The following is a 14,583-nucleotide window of genomic DNA, read 5'->3' on the forward strand; positions in this document are numbered from 1 at the left end:
ACCAACATGTTTCAAGCAGACCACCATAGTCCCTGTGCCCAAGAACACTAAGGTAACCTGCCTAAATGACTACCGACCCGTAGCACTCACGTCTGTAGCCAGAAGTGCTTTGAAAGGCTGGTCAACACCATTTCCCAGAAACCCTAGACCCACTCCAATTTGCATACACAGATGATGCAATCTCTATTGCACTCCACACTGCTCTTTCCCACCTAGACAAAAGGAACACCTATGTGAGAATCCTATTCTTGACTACAGCTCAGCATTCAACACCATAGTGCCCTCAAAGCTCATCACAAAGCTAAGGACACTGGGACTAAACACCTCCCTCTGCAACTGGATCCTGGACTTCCTAATGGACCGCCCTCTGGTGGTAAGGGTAGGAAACAACAACATGGGGGCCGCTCAGGGTTGCATGCTCAGTCCCCTCCTGTACTCCCTGTTCATCCATGACTGTATGTCTAGGCACGACTCCAACACAATCATTAAATTTGCCGATGACACAACAGTGGTAGGCCTGATAACCGACAACGATGAGACAGTCTATAGGGAGGAGGTCAGAGACCTGGCCGTGTGGTGCCAGGATAATAACCTCTCCCTCAACGTGATCAAGACAAAGGAGATGATTGTGGACTACAGGAAAAGAGGACCGAGCACGCCCCCATCCTCATCGGCGGGGCTGGAGTGGAGCAGGTCGAGAGCTTCAAGTTCCTTAGTGTCCACATCACCAACAAACTATCATGGTCTAAACAGACAAAGACAGCTGTGAAGAGGATACGACAAAGCCTATTCTCCCTCGGGAGACTGAAAAGATTTGGTATGGGTCCTCAGATCCTCAAAAAGTTCTACAGCTGCACCAACGAGAGCATCCTGACTGGTTGCATCACTGCCTGGTTTGGCAACTGCTCGGCCTCCGACCGCAAGGCACTACAGAGGGTAGTGCGTACGGCCCAGTACATTACTGGGGCCAAGCTTCCTGCCATCCAGAACTTCAATACCAGGCGGTGTCAGAGGAAGGCCATGAAAATTGTCATAGACTCCAGTCACTCTAGTCATAGACTGTTCTCTCTTCTACCGCATGGCAAGCTGTTCCGAAATGCCATGTTTAGGTCCAAAAGGCTTCTTAACAACTTCTACCCCCAAGCCTTATGACTCCTGAACAGCTGATCATATGGCTACCCAGACTATTTTGCATTATCCCCATCTCCTCTTTTACACTGCTGTTACTTTCTATTTATTATCTATGCATAGTCATTTTAACTCTACCTACATGTACATACTACCTCAATTACCTCGACTAACTTGTGCCCCCGGACATTGACTGTGTACCGATACCCCATGTATATAGTCTCCACATTGACTCTGTACCGGTACCCCCTGTATATAGCCTCCAAATTGACTCTGTACCGGTACCCCCTGTATGTAGCCTCCACATTGACTCTGTACCGGTTCCCCCTGTATATAGCCTCCACATTGACTCTGTACCGGTACCCCCTGTATATAGCCTCCACATTGACTCTGTACGCAGACCCCTGTATATAGCCTCCACAATTGGACTCTTGTACCGGTTCCCCCTGTATATAGGCCTCCACATTGACTCTGTACCGGTACCGCCCTGTTATATAGCTTCCATATTGACTCTGTACCAGGTCCCCCTGTATATAGCCTCCACATTGACTCTGTACCGGTACCCTGTTATAGCCTCCACATTGACTCTGTACCAGTACCCTGTATATAGCCTCCACATTGACTCTGTACCGGTAACCACCCTGTAATATAGCCTCCACATTGACTCTGTACCGATCACCCTGTAATATAGCCTCCACATTGCACTCTGTACCACAGTACCCCCTGTATATAGCCTCCACATTGAACTCTGTACCGGGGTACCCCCTGTATATAGCCTCCACATTGACTCTGTACCGGTACCCCCTGTATATAGCCTCCACATTGACTCTGTACCGGTACCCTCGTATAATAGCCTCCACTTTGACTCTGACCGGTACCCTCCCGCTGTATATAGCCTCCACATTGACTCTGTACGGTACCCCCCCTGTATATAGCCTCCACATTGACTGTATGGTACCGGTCTGTATAGCTCCACATTGACTCTGGTACTGGGACACCCCTGTATATAGCCTCCACATTGACTCTGACGTACCGTCCCCTGTATATAGCCTCCACATTTGACTCTGTACCCGTACGCCCCTGTATATAGCTCCACATTGACTCTGTACTGGTACCCCCTGTATATAGCCTCCACATTGACTCTGTATGGTACCCCCTGTAATATAGCCTCCACATTGACTCTGTACTGGTACCGACCCCTGTATATAGCCTCCACATTGACTCTGTACTGGTACCTCGCCTGTATATAGCTCCACATTGACTCTGTACGTACCCCCTGTATATATAGCCTCCACATTGACTCTGTACGGTACCCTGTATATAGCTCCACATTGACTCTGTACGGTACCCCCCTGTATTAGCCTCCACATTGACTCTGTACTGGTACCCCCCTGTATATAGCCTCCACATTGACTGCTGTACGTCGTGTAACCCACTGTATATAGCCTCCACATTGACTCTGTACCCAGTACCGCCCTGTATATAGCCTCCACATGACTCTGTACCAGTACCCCCCTGATCAATAGACTCCACATTGACTCTGTACCGGTACCCCCTCTGTATATATAGCCTCACATTGACTCTGTACTGGTACCCCCCTGTTATAGCCTCCACATTGACTTCGTAGTACCGTCCCTGTATATAGCCTCCACATTGACTCTGTACTGGTACCGCCCCTGTATATAGCCTCCACATTGACTCTGTACCGGTACCCCCCCTGTATATAGCTCCACATTGACTCTGTACTGCGTACCCCTGTATATAGCCTCCACATTGACTCTGTACTGGTACCCCCTGTATATACCATCCAATTGACTCTGTACCGGTACCCCCCTCTGTATAATTAGCCTCCACGTTGACTCTGTACCGGTACCCCTGTATATAACCTCCACAATTGACTCTGTAACCGGTACCGCCCTCTATATAACCTCGCACATTGACTCTGTCTGGTAAACCCGCCCTGTATATAGCCTCCACGTTGACTCTGTACCGCTACCCTCTGTATATAGCCTCCACATTGGACTCTGTACCGGTACCACCCCTCCTCTATATAACCTCCACATTGGACTCTGTACTGGTTACCCCCTGTATATAACCTCCACATTGACTCTGTACCGGGTACCCCCCTGTATATAGCCTCCACGTTGACTCTGTACTGGTACCCCCTGATATAGCCTCATTAGCAGCTTATTTTACTGCTGCCCTTTAATTATTTTTCCCTGTCTATTTTCTACTTAACACTTATTTTTCTTAAAATAGGGAGGGAGAAGGGAGAAGTAAGAGTTTATTACCCACTTCACATCACTTCCTGCCTAGCAACAAAGATGTKATGTTTAGAGAGAAGSAGGAGACTCCACCTAAAGGGGGGTATAAATACTTATGCTGGTGGGAACATGTCTGATCAGCTGTGTATCCCAGTGGGTGAATAAWCTTGGTTTGAGCTTTACTAGTCATCCATTTACTCGTTTTTACTCTGTTTATATATATCCTAACAGTACCATGCACRGTCTTGCCCATTCACCCTCTGAATGGCARAKATACACAATACATGTCTCAAGGCTTAAAAATCCTTCTTTAACCTGTCTTCTCCACGTCATCTACACCAATTGAAGTGGATTTAACAAGTGACATCAATAAGGGATCATAGCTTTCACCTGGACTCACCTGGTCAGTCTATGTCATGGAAAGAGCAGGTGTTCTTAATGTTTTGTATACTCAGTGTATATCTCAAGCAATGAAAGGAACACATTTTATTGGATACAATTGACTTCTATTTACAATAACTATTTCATATCTCAAATCTCAACCCTTACTCTGGCTGTTAATAATAGTACGTTATAACAACTGATATTACTTGATTTGGTTTGTGGTATGTAAAAGTGCCATGCAATAAACACATTTCCTTGAATTCACTCAGCTCAGCCTTTACTCTGGCGGTTCATACTAGTTCCACAAACTACTGTACCTGTGTCGGAGCCTTCTGGCCTCGATCTGGTCGTTCCACTTTGGGTTTTTGGACCCTCTGACCACAATGTTCCTGGTGAGGAGGCCCACATCAGCTCTGCCCTCGAAGACGGTCCCATCAGGCASGGTGACAGACACGTCCAGGTGAGTGTAGGTCAGAGGCTCTGTTAGGATAATGGTCAGACCTCAGGATGACGGTCAGGCATCAGACGACACTGATGCTATCCTCCTCACRTCGTTCTCCTTCTGGCTGTATCTAGATTGGAAAACAAGCAGGCAGAAATGAATGATATAAGGTAAACTGACACAGAATAACCTGATGGCCTAGTCATTCAAACTATGCCCTTTTTCAGCACACCCAAAGCCACTTTACATAGAGAGATAATCAGCAAGATAGAGTTTGAATTACATTGGAAACGTCCAGTGTGAATTCCGCCTTGAGGCAGTATGTCAAATGAGGGTAAATTCCGCCTTGGGGAGTGTGTGTGTGTCAAATACCTGTGACCTATGGAGACAATGACAATCTCCTCTGCCTTCCACGTGCCATCCAGCTTCAGCGTGAGTGTGACAGAGCCATTGGTGGAAGTCTGAGACAGGTGGGTCCAGGGGACAGGAATAGCTGGAGGAACAGGTTTAAAAAACAATCACTGTCACCACAGGCCAGGGGGGATTACTGATAGTAATGGTGCCCCAGACGGTCAGAGGCTTCCTGTTACTAAATTACTTCCGTGTGAAATAATGTAATGCAATGCTAACAGGAGCTTTGGTGTAGGTCATGCATATACAGTTGAAGTCGGACGTTTACATACACCTTAGCCAAATACATTTAAACTCAGTTTTTCACAATTCCTGACATTTAATCKMAGTAAAAATTCCCTGTCTTAGGTCAGTTAGGATCACCACTTTATTTTATGAATGTGAAATGACAGAATAATAGGAGAGAGAATGATTTATTTCAGCTTTTATTTCTTTCATCGCATTCCCAGTGGGTCAGACATACTAATTGCATACACTAATTGCATACACTCAATTAGTATTATGGTAGCATATTACCTTTAAATTGTTTAACTTGGTCAAACGTTTCAGATAGCCTTCCACAAACTTCCCACACTAGTTGGGGAATGTGGACCCAATTCCTCCTGACAGAGCTGGTGTAACTGAGTCAGTTTGTAGGCCTCCCTGCTCGCACACACTTTTTCAGTTCTGCCCCACACATTTTCTATAGGATTGAGGTCAGGGCTTTGTGATGGCAACTCCTAATCTTTAACTTTTTTTGTCCTTAAGCCATTTTTCCACAACTTTGGAAGTATGCTTGGGTCATTGTCCATTTGGAAGACCCATTTGCGACAAGCTTTAACTTCCTGACTGATGTCTTGAGATGTTGCTTCAATATATCCACATAATTTTCCTACCTCATTGCCATTATTTTTGTGAAGTGCACCAGACACTCTGCAGCAAGCACCCACAACATGATGCACCACCCCCGCTTCACGTTTGGGATGGTATTCTTCGGCTTGCAAGCCTCCCCTTTTTCCTCCAAACATAACGATGGTCATTATGGCGAAACAGATCTATTTTTGTTTCATCAGACAAATATAGGATATTTCCCAAAAAGTATGATCTTTGTCCCCATGTGCAGTTGCAAACGTAGTCTGGCTTTTTATGGGCGGTTTTGGAGCAGTGGCTTTTTCCTTGCTGAGCGGCCTTTCAGGTTATGTCGATATAGGATCGTTTTACTGTGGATATAGATACTTTTGTACTGTTTCCTCCAGCATCTTCACAGGGTCTTTTGATGTTGTTTCTGGGATTGATTTTCGCACCAAAGTACGTTCATCTCTAAGAGACAGAACGCGTCTCTTCCTGGGCGGTATGACGGCTGCGTGGGCCAATGGTGTTTTATATTTGCGTACTATTGTTTGTACAGATGAACGTGGTACTTCAGGCATTTGGAAATTGCTCCAAGGATGGACCAGACTTGTGGAGGTCTGCAATTTTTTTTCTGAGGTCTTGGGCTGTTTCTTTTGATTTTTCCCATGATGTCAAGCATAGAGCACTGCGTTTGAAGGTAGGCTTGAATACATCCACATGTGCACGCACCTTGCTCTCCAGTCTGTAGCCATCCAGGGGCAGTGAAGGAATGGTGGTTTCTCCTTATGTGAATATGTGTCGCGTTGTGATTGGAGGCTGCTGGATGTGACAACAGCAGGATCATATCAAGGATAGCATCACAAATGAATACATAAAGTGCATTCCGAGTATGCTCCCAAGTGGCTCCCGAGAGGCGCAGCGATCTAAGGCCTGTATCTCAGTGCTAGAGGTGTCACTACAGACCCTGGTTCGATCCTGGGCTGTATCACATGTGCCATGATTGAGAGTCCATAGGGCGGTGCACAGTTGGCCCAGCATCGTCCGGGTTTGGCGGGGTAGGGCCGTCATTGTAAATAAGAATTTGTTCTTAACTGACTTGCCTAGTTAAATAAAGGAGAAATAGAAATAAAAATTCGGAAAGTATTCAGACCTCTTTACTTTTTCCAATTTTGTTATGTTAACAGACTTATTCTAAAATTGATTCAATATTTAAAAAATCCTCATCAATCTACACAATACCCCATACTGAGAAAGAAAAAACAGGTTTTTAGAAGTTTTAGCAAATTTATTAGAAATAAAAACAGAAATATATATTTACATAAGTATTCAGACCCTTTGCTATGAGATTAGTGACTGAGTGAGAGCAACATAATCCTATCATTTCACACCTTAATGTCGGTAACCAATATCAAACGGAGATTCAGTGAAAATGAAAATCTATTGATTTATCAAGACCCGTCCATGCTTGTCTCAGAGAAGCGCTAAACAGTGGTGAAAAAGTTGACCACAGGCTATTGTGGTTATTGTGGCTATTGTGGTCTATTGTGCTATTGTGTCTTTGTGTCTATTATGGTCTATTGTGGTCTATTGTGGCTATTGCTTCAAATCTTATTAAAACAATTGGATGACTTTGGGTGTTCAGTAATCAACTATTTGTTGCTTCTTCGGCCTACTTTGTTCTTAAAAGAACTCTGGCACAGAGAAGAGAAAGTAGCCTTCATAATTTAACAATAAAGCTATCATGACACAAGGCGAGACCCAGATACAGAGGCAGATGGTTGAGTTTCAATGTTTATTAATCCAAAGGAGTAGGCAAGAGAATAGTCGTGGACAGGCAAAAGGTCAAAACAGATCAGAATCCAGGAGGTACAGAGTGGCAGACAGGCTCGTGTCAAGGCAGGCAGAAAGGTCAGGCAGTGGGTACAAAGTCCAGAAACAGGCAAGAGTCAAAAACCGTGAGACTAGAAAAAGGTGAAATGCAAAAAGCAGGAGAACAGAAAAACCGCTGGATGACTTGGAAACATACAAGATGAACTGGCACAGAGAGCAGGAAACACGGGATAAATACACTGGGGGAATAAGCGACACCTGGAGGGGGTGGAGACAATCAAAGGACAGGTGAAACAGATCAGGGAGTGACAAAAGCGATTGAATTCACAAATGCATTTGACTGTTTTTAATATTGGCCATCAACCAAAAACGCAGAATCTACCTTGGTAGAAATATGTAATTGAATTCAATTATTTTTTATATTTTCAAATGCATATGTTTATTAGGCTACTGTGCAGTCTGACAAAACCAACAGGAAAATGAGAATTACACACCATAATCCCTCAAGAGAATTAACATTTCAGTTACACCAACTGGTAGGCTAATCACACAATTGTACAAAATGGTAAGAGAATGATGAGAAAGTTGTCCATCTACATCACATTTCTTGTGTTTCATCTAACAATAGCAACAGAATATTATGAAAGTGAAATAAGTCTTTGTTCTGACTACATTTGGTCAAAAATGCACAAATATCAATTGAAAACAGTCTGATCTCCACAAAAGCCAACCTAACTAAGAATATATATAGTTGGTTGCATGGTGAATAACCCTAATAATAATTCAGTAGGACACATATAAGGAAACATCAAAGAGTTTACCGGAATCTCTAAATGAAAATACTGGCATATCAATAAAATGTAATTTTACAGTAGTAGATCTAATTACATTTAGAGGATTCTAAATTAATATCTAAGGGGCTTTTATACAATTATAATGCAGAGTTAATAATAAATTAATATATTTGTAGGGGTTGATGCATTTTTGTTGTTGGGGCAAATCTGGTTTTAGTGTCCTTAAGCATCGAATACATTGAAAGTTTGGCCTTTCGGATACACTTTACAATAGGACTCAACTCTGACTGACCGCAGCATCTACAGTGGTACAAATATATTATTGAATTTGATTTTTAAAAACTGTTTTAAAATGTATATGTTTAATAAGTAAGTCTTGCTTGTCTCAGAGCAGCGCGTGTTGAAATAGTTGACTACACGCGGGTAGGATTGGATGACTTTGGGTGTTCCAGTAAGCAACAATTTGTTGCCTCCATTAGCCTACTTCATTCCAATATTTCTGTCATTCAGTGATATTTTATTACCATGGTAATTCGTTATGGARTCATCCAGATGTGGTTTTAAGAATACAAAATAAAAAACATGCACCCTTGATGAGCTATCAGCAGGACAATAGACTCTTACCGAGTCCACCAAATGCATTGTTTTCAAAAAGAACTCCAGCACAGAGAAGAGAAAGGAGCTAAAATACTGTTAGACTTGGGGGTTATGGTCACGGATAGCGCTATTCGCCGTGTTACGCCAACACGAAAGCCCGGGAAAATGAACAGGTACACTAGGCTACAATACTGTAAAGTAGGCCTAATAATGCAAAAGAAATTATGCTTATTAAATAAATCAACTGCTGGTCTTTACTGTATGTTGCACATTTTTACATTGTATTCCATTTCCAGCGAGACTATTCAAGTGATCAACTCACTGATGGATGTAGATGAAGAGCGATCGGCAAAGGCAATCTGGAATCTGCTGGCATCACAGCACAACATCAACAGCACTCTAATCACAGTCAGAAGACAGTTGGAGAAACTGGAGTGGACGTATGGAAATGCTCTGTAAGACATTTTATATATATATTATTTTTCTCAGGGCATTAACCATGTGTGTTCTCTTGTTTTGTACTGTTCTGTAGTTTTCGACCCAATGATTTGTTTGACAAACAAAGACCTTTGCAGGCTGCAGGCCCAGGCATGGATCAAAGCTGGCGAGACATTCAATGACATCATCAAGAGATATGCTGGACCCTATGTCAGAGAGGTGTATTTGGGACCCATCGTGTCTATTGTCCTGCTAATAGACCTTGTGAAAAACAAGTGTTTGAAAACATGTTTTCAAAATGCCTCCAGGGCCGACAGACTAGTTCCTTACTTTTTCCCCCTTCCACTTGGCTTAATGCTGCAATTGGTTGGTTGTAATTTTGGGTCGAAGAACATGTCCATATATTTACGTTAGCTGCATGTGTGACATAACTCCACCAGTCCTATTTATGATATCATTTACAAAGATTATATATAAAATATATATTTTTTAAATCAATTATTATATTTGAGTTTAACCACAATATTTGTTGTATTATTTGTTAGTCTTTTCTGGTGGATTAAACTGAAATCGTAACCAACTTCTACAGCTTGTTTAAAAAAAAACGATCATTTGAGATTATTTCATTTTCAAATAACCGAAGGGAGCCGTTGTAATCTGAATCAAGGGAAAAAGGCCATTCTTGAACATGGCGTGAGACATTCTTACTAATGTGCTAGAGAACCAGTTCGGTTTAAGTACAACTTTTGTATGACTGACACCTTTAGTGAGAGGTTTGAATTCTTTAATATTGAATCATTTCTGCCCTCCGAATTCATATTCATGATATAAATAGGCACATGTGCATCTTCATCAGATGAACTGCAACATGTTGGCTAAAGTGATTTAATTCATGAATGCATTTGAAACGTTTGTGATAGTGAAGAGCAAAATAATCCTAACATTTCCAAATATAAATCTGATTGATTTATCAAGACCAGTCCCCATGCTATGTCATTCAGTGATATTTATTCCCATAGTAATTCATATGGATCCATTAATATATTTAAAGTCCCTAAAATGGTCAAGAGGCTATTGTCCTGCTGATAGTTGAGAAACATCTGCATTTTGAAATAGTATTTTTATCATTATGTTATTAACAAAAGCATAAAGTTGAAGAAATACTGTACAGTGTATGCATTATCCGACATTTTGCGGTTGCATGAGATTTGGAGTTAGAAATGTACAACTTTAGAGTACTTAATACATTGTAAATGTGGGGCGATTTTTTTTTCACACCTAGCCGAGTTATCTTTGTAAAGCTTGAAGAGTCCATGTCCTGCTAATAGCCCATCATGGAAACGTTATTTGCACCCATAGGTTTTAGGCCTGCAGTAGGTTAGAATAATCCATTCCTTTTGGAATGTTTAAAAGTCCACAAAGGTTATGTGCGGGGAGTTTGAATTTTGCTGTGAGAAGTATATAAAATCCAACCAATGTCAGCGACTACGGACCAATAACCAATAACCGTCTACACAGGATCGGTGGTCCCCTGCGGGACGGTTGAGCCAACGTAGGCTAATGTGATTAGCATGAGGCTTGTCAGTAACAAAAACATTTCCCAGGACATAGACATAGCTGATATTGGCAGAAAGCTTAAATTATTGTTAATCTAACTGCACTGTCCAATTTACAGTAAGCTATTACAGTGAAAGGAATACCATGCCATTGCTGAGGAGAGTGCACAGTTATAAACTTGTGCACTTAAACAATTAGGAACATTTGGGCAGTCTTGACACAAAATTTTGAACAGAAATGCTATGGTTTATTGGATCAATCTGAAAACTTTGCCCATACACTGCTGCCATCTACTGGCCAAAATCTAAACTGTGCCTGGGCTGGCATAATACATTTATGGCTTTTCTCTTGCATTTGAAAGATGGAAAAAACAAAACATTGTATTATCTTTTACCAGATCAAAGTGTTATATTCTCCTACATTCATTTAACATTTCCACAACTTCAATGTGTTTCCCTTCAAATGGTATATAGAATATGCATATCCTTGCTTCAGGTCCTGAGCTACAGCAGTTAGATTTGGTATGTCATTTTAGGTGAGATTGAAAAAAGAGGCAGACCCTTATAAATGCATTATTATGCTTAATGTTTAAAGTGTGTGTGGGCGATGGAGAGAATGGATTTGACTGTTTTTATTTTTGTCCATTAACCAAAAAACACAGCATTTTACTGTGGTAGAATATGTTATTGAATTCAATTTTTCTTGGCAATAGTGTATTGTTCTGCTAATAAGCCTATCATGGGTGGATGGCTTCTTTTGTATTCCAATGTTAAGGAGTACTGGAAAGGTGGCTCCAGGTTACAATAGGCCATAAGTATACAGCAGAATCACTGATTGTCCTCACTTTGATTTATACAGTACAACATACTGTAGCACCATGACCAGGATCTCTATTCATTTTAAGTGAGCAGATCAGGACTTTCAGGAGGATTGGAAAACTGTTGTCAATTCATGGAATAGGTCAATCGAAAATCTCTTCCCAACTATTTTGCAAGCTATTATGGTACAGCTGTCAATTTTTGGGTCCTTAAATGAAACTTGTATATATTTTTATTTATCACAATTTTCTTTAACAATTTTGGGTCTTAACCGTAGGGTCGACAGACAAGTTCCTTACTTTTCCCCCTTCCACTTGATAAAGGTCCAACTGATAAAGTTTTTTAATATCAATTAGTATATATTGAGACAGAACAAATAATACAACAGAATATTGTTACGCCACAATATTTTTGTATTATTGTTCTGTCTTTTCTGGTGGATTAAACTGAAATTGCAACCAACTTTCTATGGCTTGATATTTTGGAGATTATTTTTGTTTTCAATATAACCGAAAGTGAGCAACGTAATCTGAATAAAGGGAAAAGGGCCATCTTTGAACATGGGGTGAGACATTCGTTACTCATTTGTAAATTAAGCCTGTTTGTTATTTAGAATAATTTATTGCTGTTTTTAGAGGGAGAGAAACCAAAAGCACCCCTTTGCCTATTTTTCAAAAATTGCTCAGTCCACATGTCAAGTGATGTTCCCCCATTGTATAATACCCAAGTTCTCTCTTAAAACTCCAGACACTGACAGTTTTTTGTTGTTGCCTGATGCAGGACTCTAGTGCCAGAGGAGAAGAGAACTCAGACTGAAAAGTCATTCTCTACCTTTGCATTCAATTCTAGCATGTACATGCATGTAAAAATATAAAAACACTCTTAGTTAAATTTGAGATGCCCAAATCAAACGGGAAAGTGTTTTTTACGTGCCTGAACAGAAAGGAATTAAAATGAACCAGGCAGGCCATGCGTGGGAAAATCGAGGAACTCGTTCAAGAGAGAATCTTTTATGTAGAAAGAACGAGACTAGCTAAATTCTTTATAAATTGCTTGGTGTATTAGCTACAACTCTCCTCAAGTCCGTGAGCCAACAAACTGAAGGCGTGTACGTGGGCTCCCATAGACCTATAAGGTGAGTAAAAAGGAACACGCAACAATAATTCACAAGGGCTAAATAGCGAACATAACAAAACACAACGTACTGATTCTCATGACAATTAAGTTGGCCATACACTACGCAGTGTACGTGAATTGAAGCGCTCTACTCTCGCACACAATTTATTGAACGCGTCTCTCTGCTGTGTTTTTGACTTAACTCCCCATGCTCCGTTTGGCCAAAGCCTACGTAAATGAATGTTTTTTTCTGGATAAACGCCAAAACAAGGTCGTGGAAACACAGGCTTAGGAGATCTTATACTTTTTTCTATGATTATAATCTTTCATCAGCTAAAGTAACTTTTGGCGCATTTTTAAAGCATTACTGTATGTATTCAAAAATTCAAAAGGCACTCGCCACATCTATCTTTTTTGCAGGGACAAGGAGATGAGAAAATATTTAAAAAACCCGTACACTGCTCTGCTTACTATTCACTGCTCTTAATAAGTCTTTACTATCGGCCTCAATGCCTTCCAGGCTTTAATGAGTTTCTTTTCTTCTTCTTCTCTGGTATTAATGCGCGTAAACTGCATTACGCCAACTACTTTACAGGTAGAGAAAAAAGGATTTCAAAAAGGGTGAAAAATGCTGGGTGAAAAAAATATATATAACATTTTAAAAAATCCAGTGCCTCATCACTAAAGATGAGGCCAACAAACATAGCACACCTACATCTTTCCCAGGTTGGAAAGTCTAACCCAGCCTACCTATTGCCCTTCTTTACCTCTGCCATGCGTAAATGGTGCATTCAACGCATTACATTTACATCCTCCCTCCCTATCCAGCACTCCAGGATGCTCCTCTCTCGTTCTCTCTTTCTCTAAACGCTCCCCCTCTACCCAAAATTAATTTGCCGAGCTATGCACACTTCTCCCTCAGGTGTCGCCTTCCAATGGTGTCACAGAACCGACGCCAATTTGACCTCTTTGGCCTGACATAATTCTCCCTCACCAGAAGCCTGGGCCCGGCTTATACTGAACTCAAAGATGCTTGGAAGTTATACATCCTTTTCCAGTACTCTAGATGACCCGTTCCTACTCCCCAACCATTGCTCCACACACCTCCGTCCACCCATCGGAACTGCTTTCCTCCTCCTCTCACCTGAACTCTTTAGGTATAACCTCAGCTAGCTGCCCCCAAAATAACACTGTTGCTCACGCCAAATTATTCATAGTATCCAACATCCCCCTCTTCATATCCAGCCAAGCGGTCGTCTGCTCATTAAAATTCCCACACCACACTGACCTTTACTTCTAACCTGCCCCCCCTACATCTCTGTACCTACGAACCACTACATATCCCGGTATGATAAACTCCAAAGCTGTTTTGAACCAGGTTCACTACACACAAAATCCACATTCAGGTTAAGCTGGCAAATGTACAATTTAACTGTTTGAAACTTCACTGCATTAGCCCAACAGGCTTCGAGCATTCCTATATGCTAGTACTACCCACCATAACTAAACCAGTAATACAGACACCACTGCATGAGTCATGTCGAAACCTCTTCACCATGTCAACCCTGTTATACTCAGACTGTCTCCCAGCCGCTTCACTATTAGCTGCAATCCTCTCCTGTTTAAACTCTACTTTAGCAGTGATTGATACCTCCTGCTATGAACGTCACCAGCTAATCTCTTATCTATGTATATCAAACCGCCATCCACCTGCCCTGTAATCCCCGTCTAGATGCTCCTACCCATCTCTCCCTTTGAACCTGTATCTCCCTGACCTGGACCACCCTCCACTCCTCAGCAAGACACCCTTCTCTCCCACTCTCACTTTTGCATCTCAATGCCTGCTTTCAATTGCCCTCACACCCAACTATATAGCCACACTATGAGCACCCCACAAGCTGGCAGCACTTTGGTTGTACACCATCCCCACACTTCCCAATACCATGAGCTCCGCCCCACACCTATACTCTCTC

The sequence above is a fragment of the Salvelinus sp. IW2-2015 genome, linkage group LG31 (genome assembly GCF_002910315.2).
Source record: "Salvelinus sp. IW2-2015 linkage group LG31, ASM291031v2, whole genome shotgun sequence".
Taxonomy (NCBI): Eukaryota; Metazoa; Chordata; class Actinopteri; order Salmoniformes; family Salmonidae; genus Salvelinus; species Salvelinus sp. IW2-2015.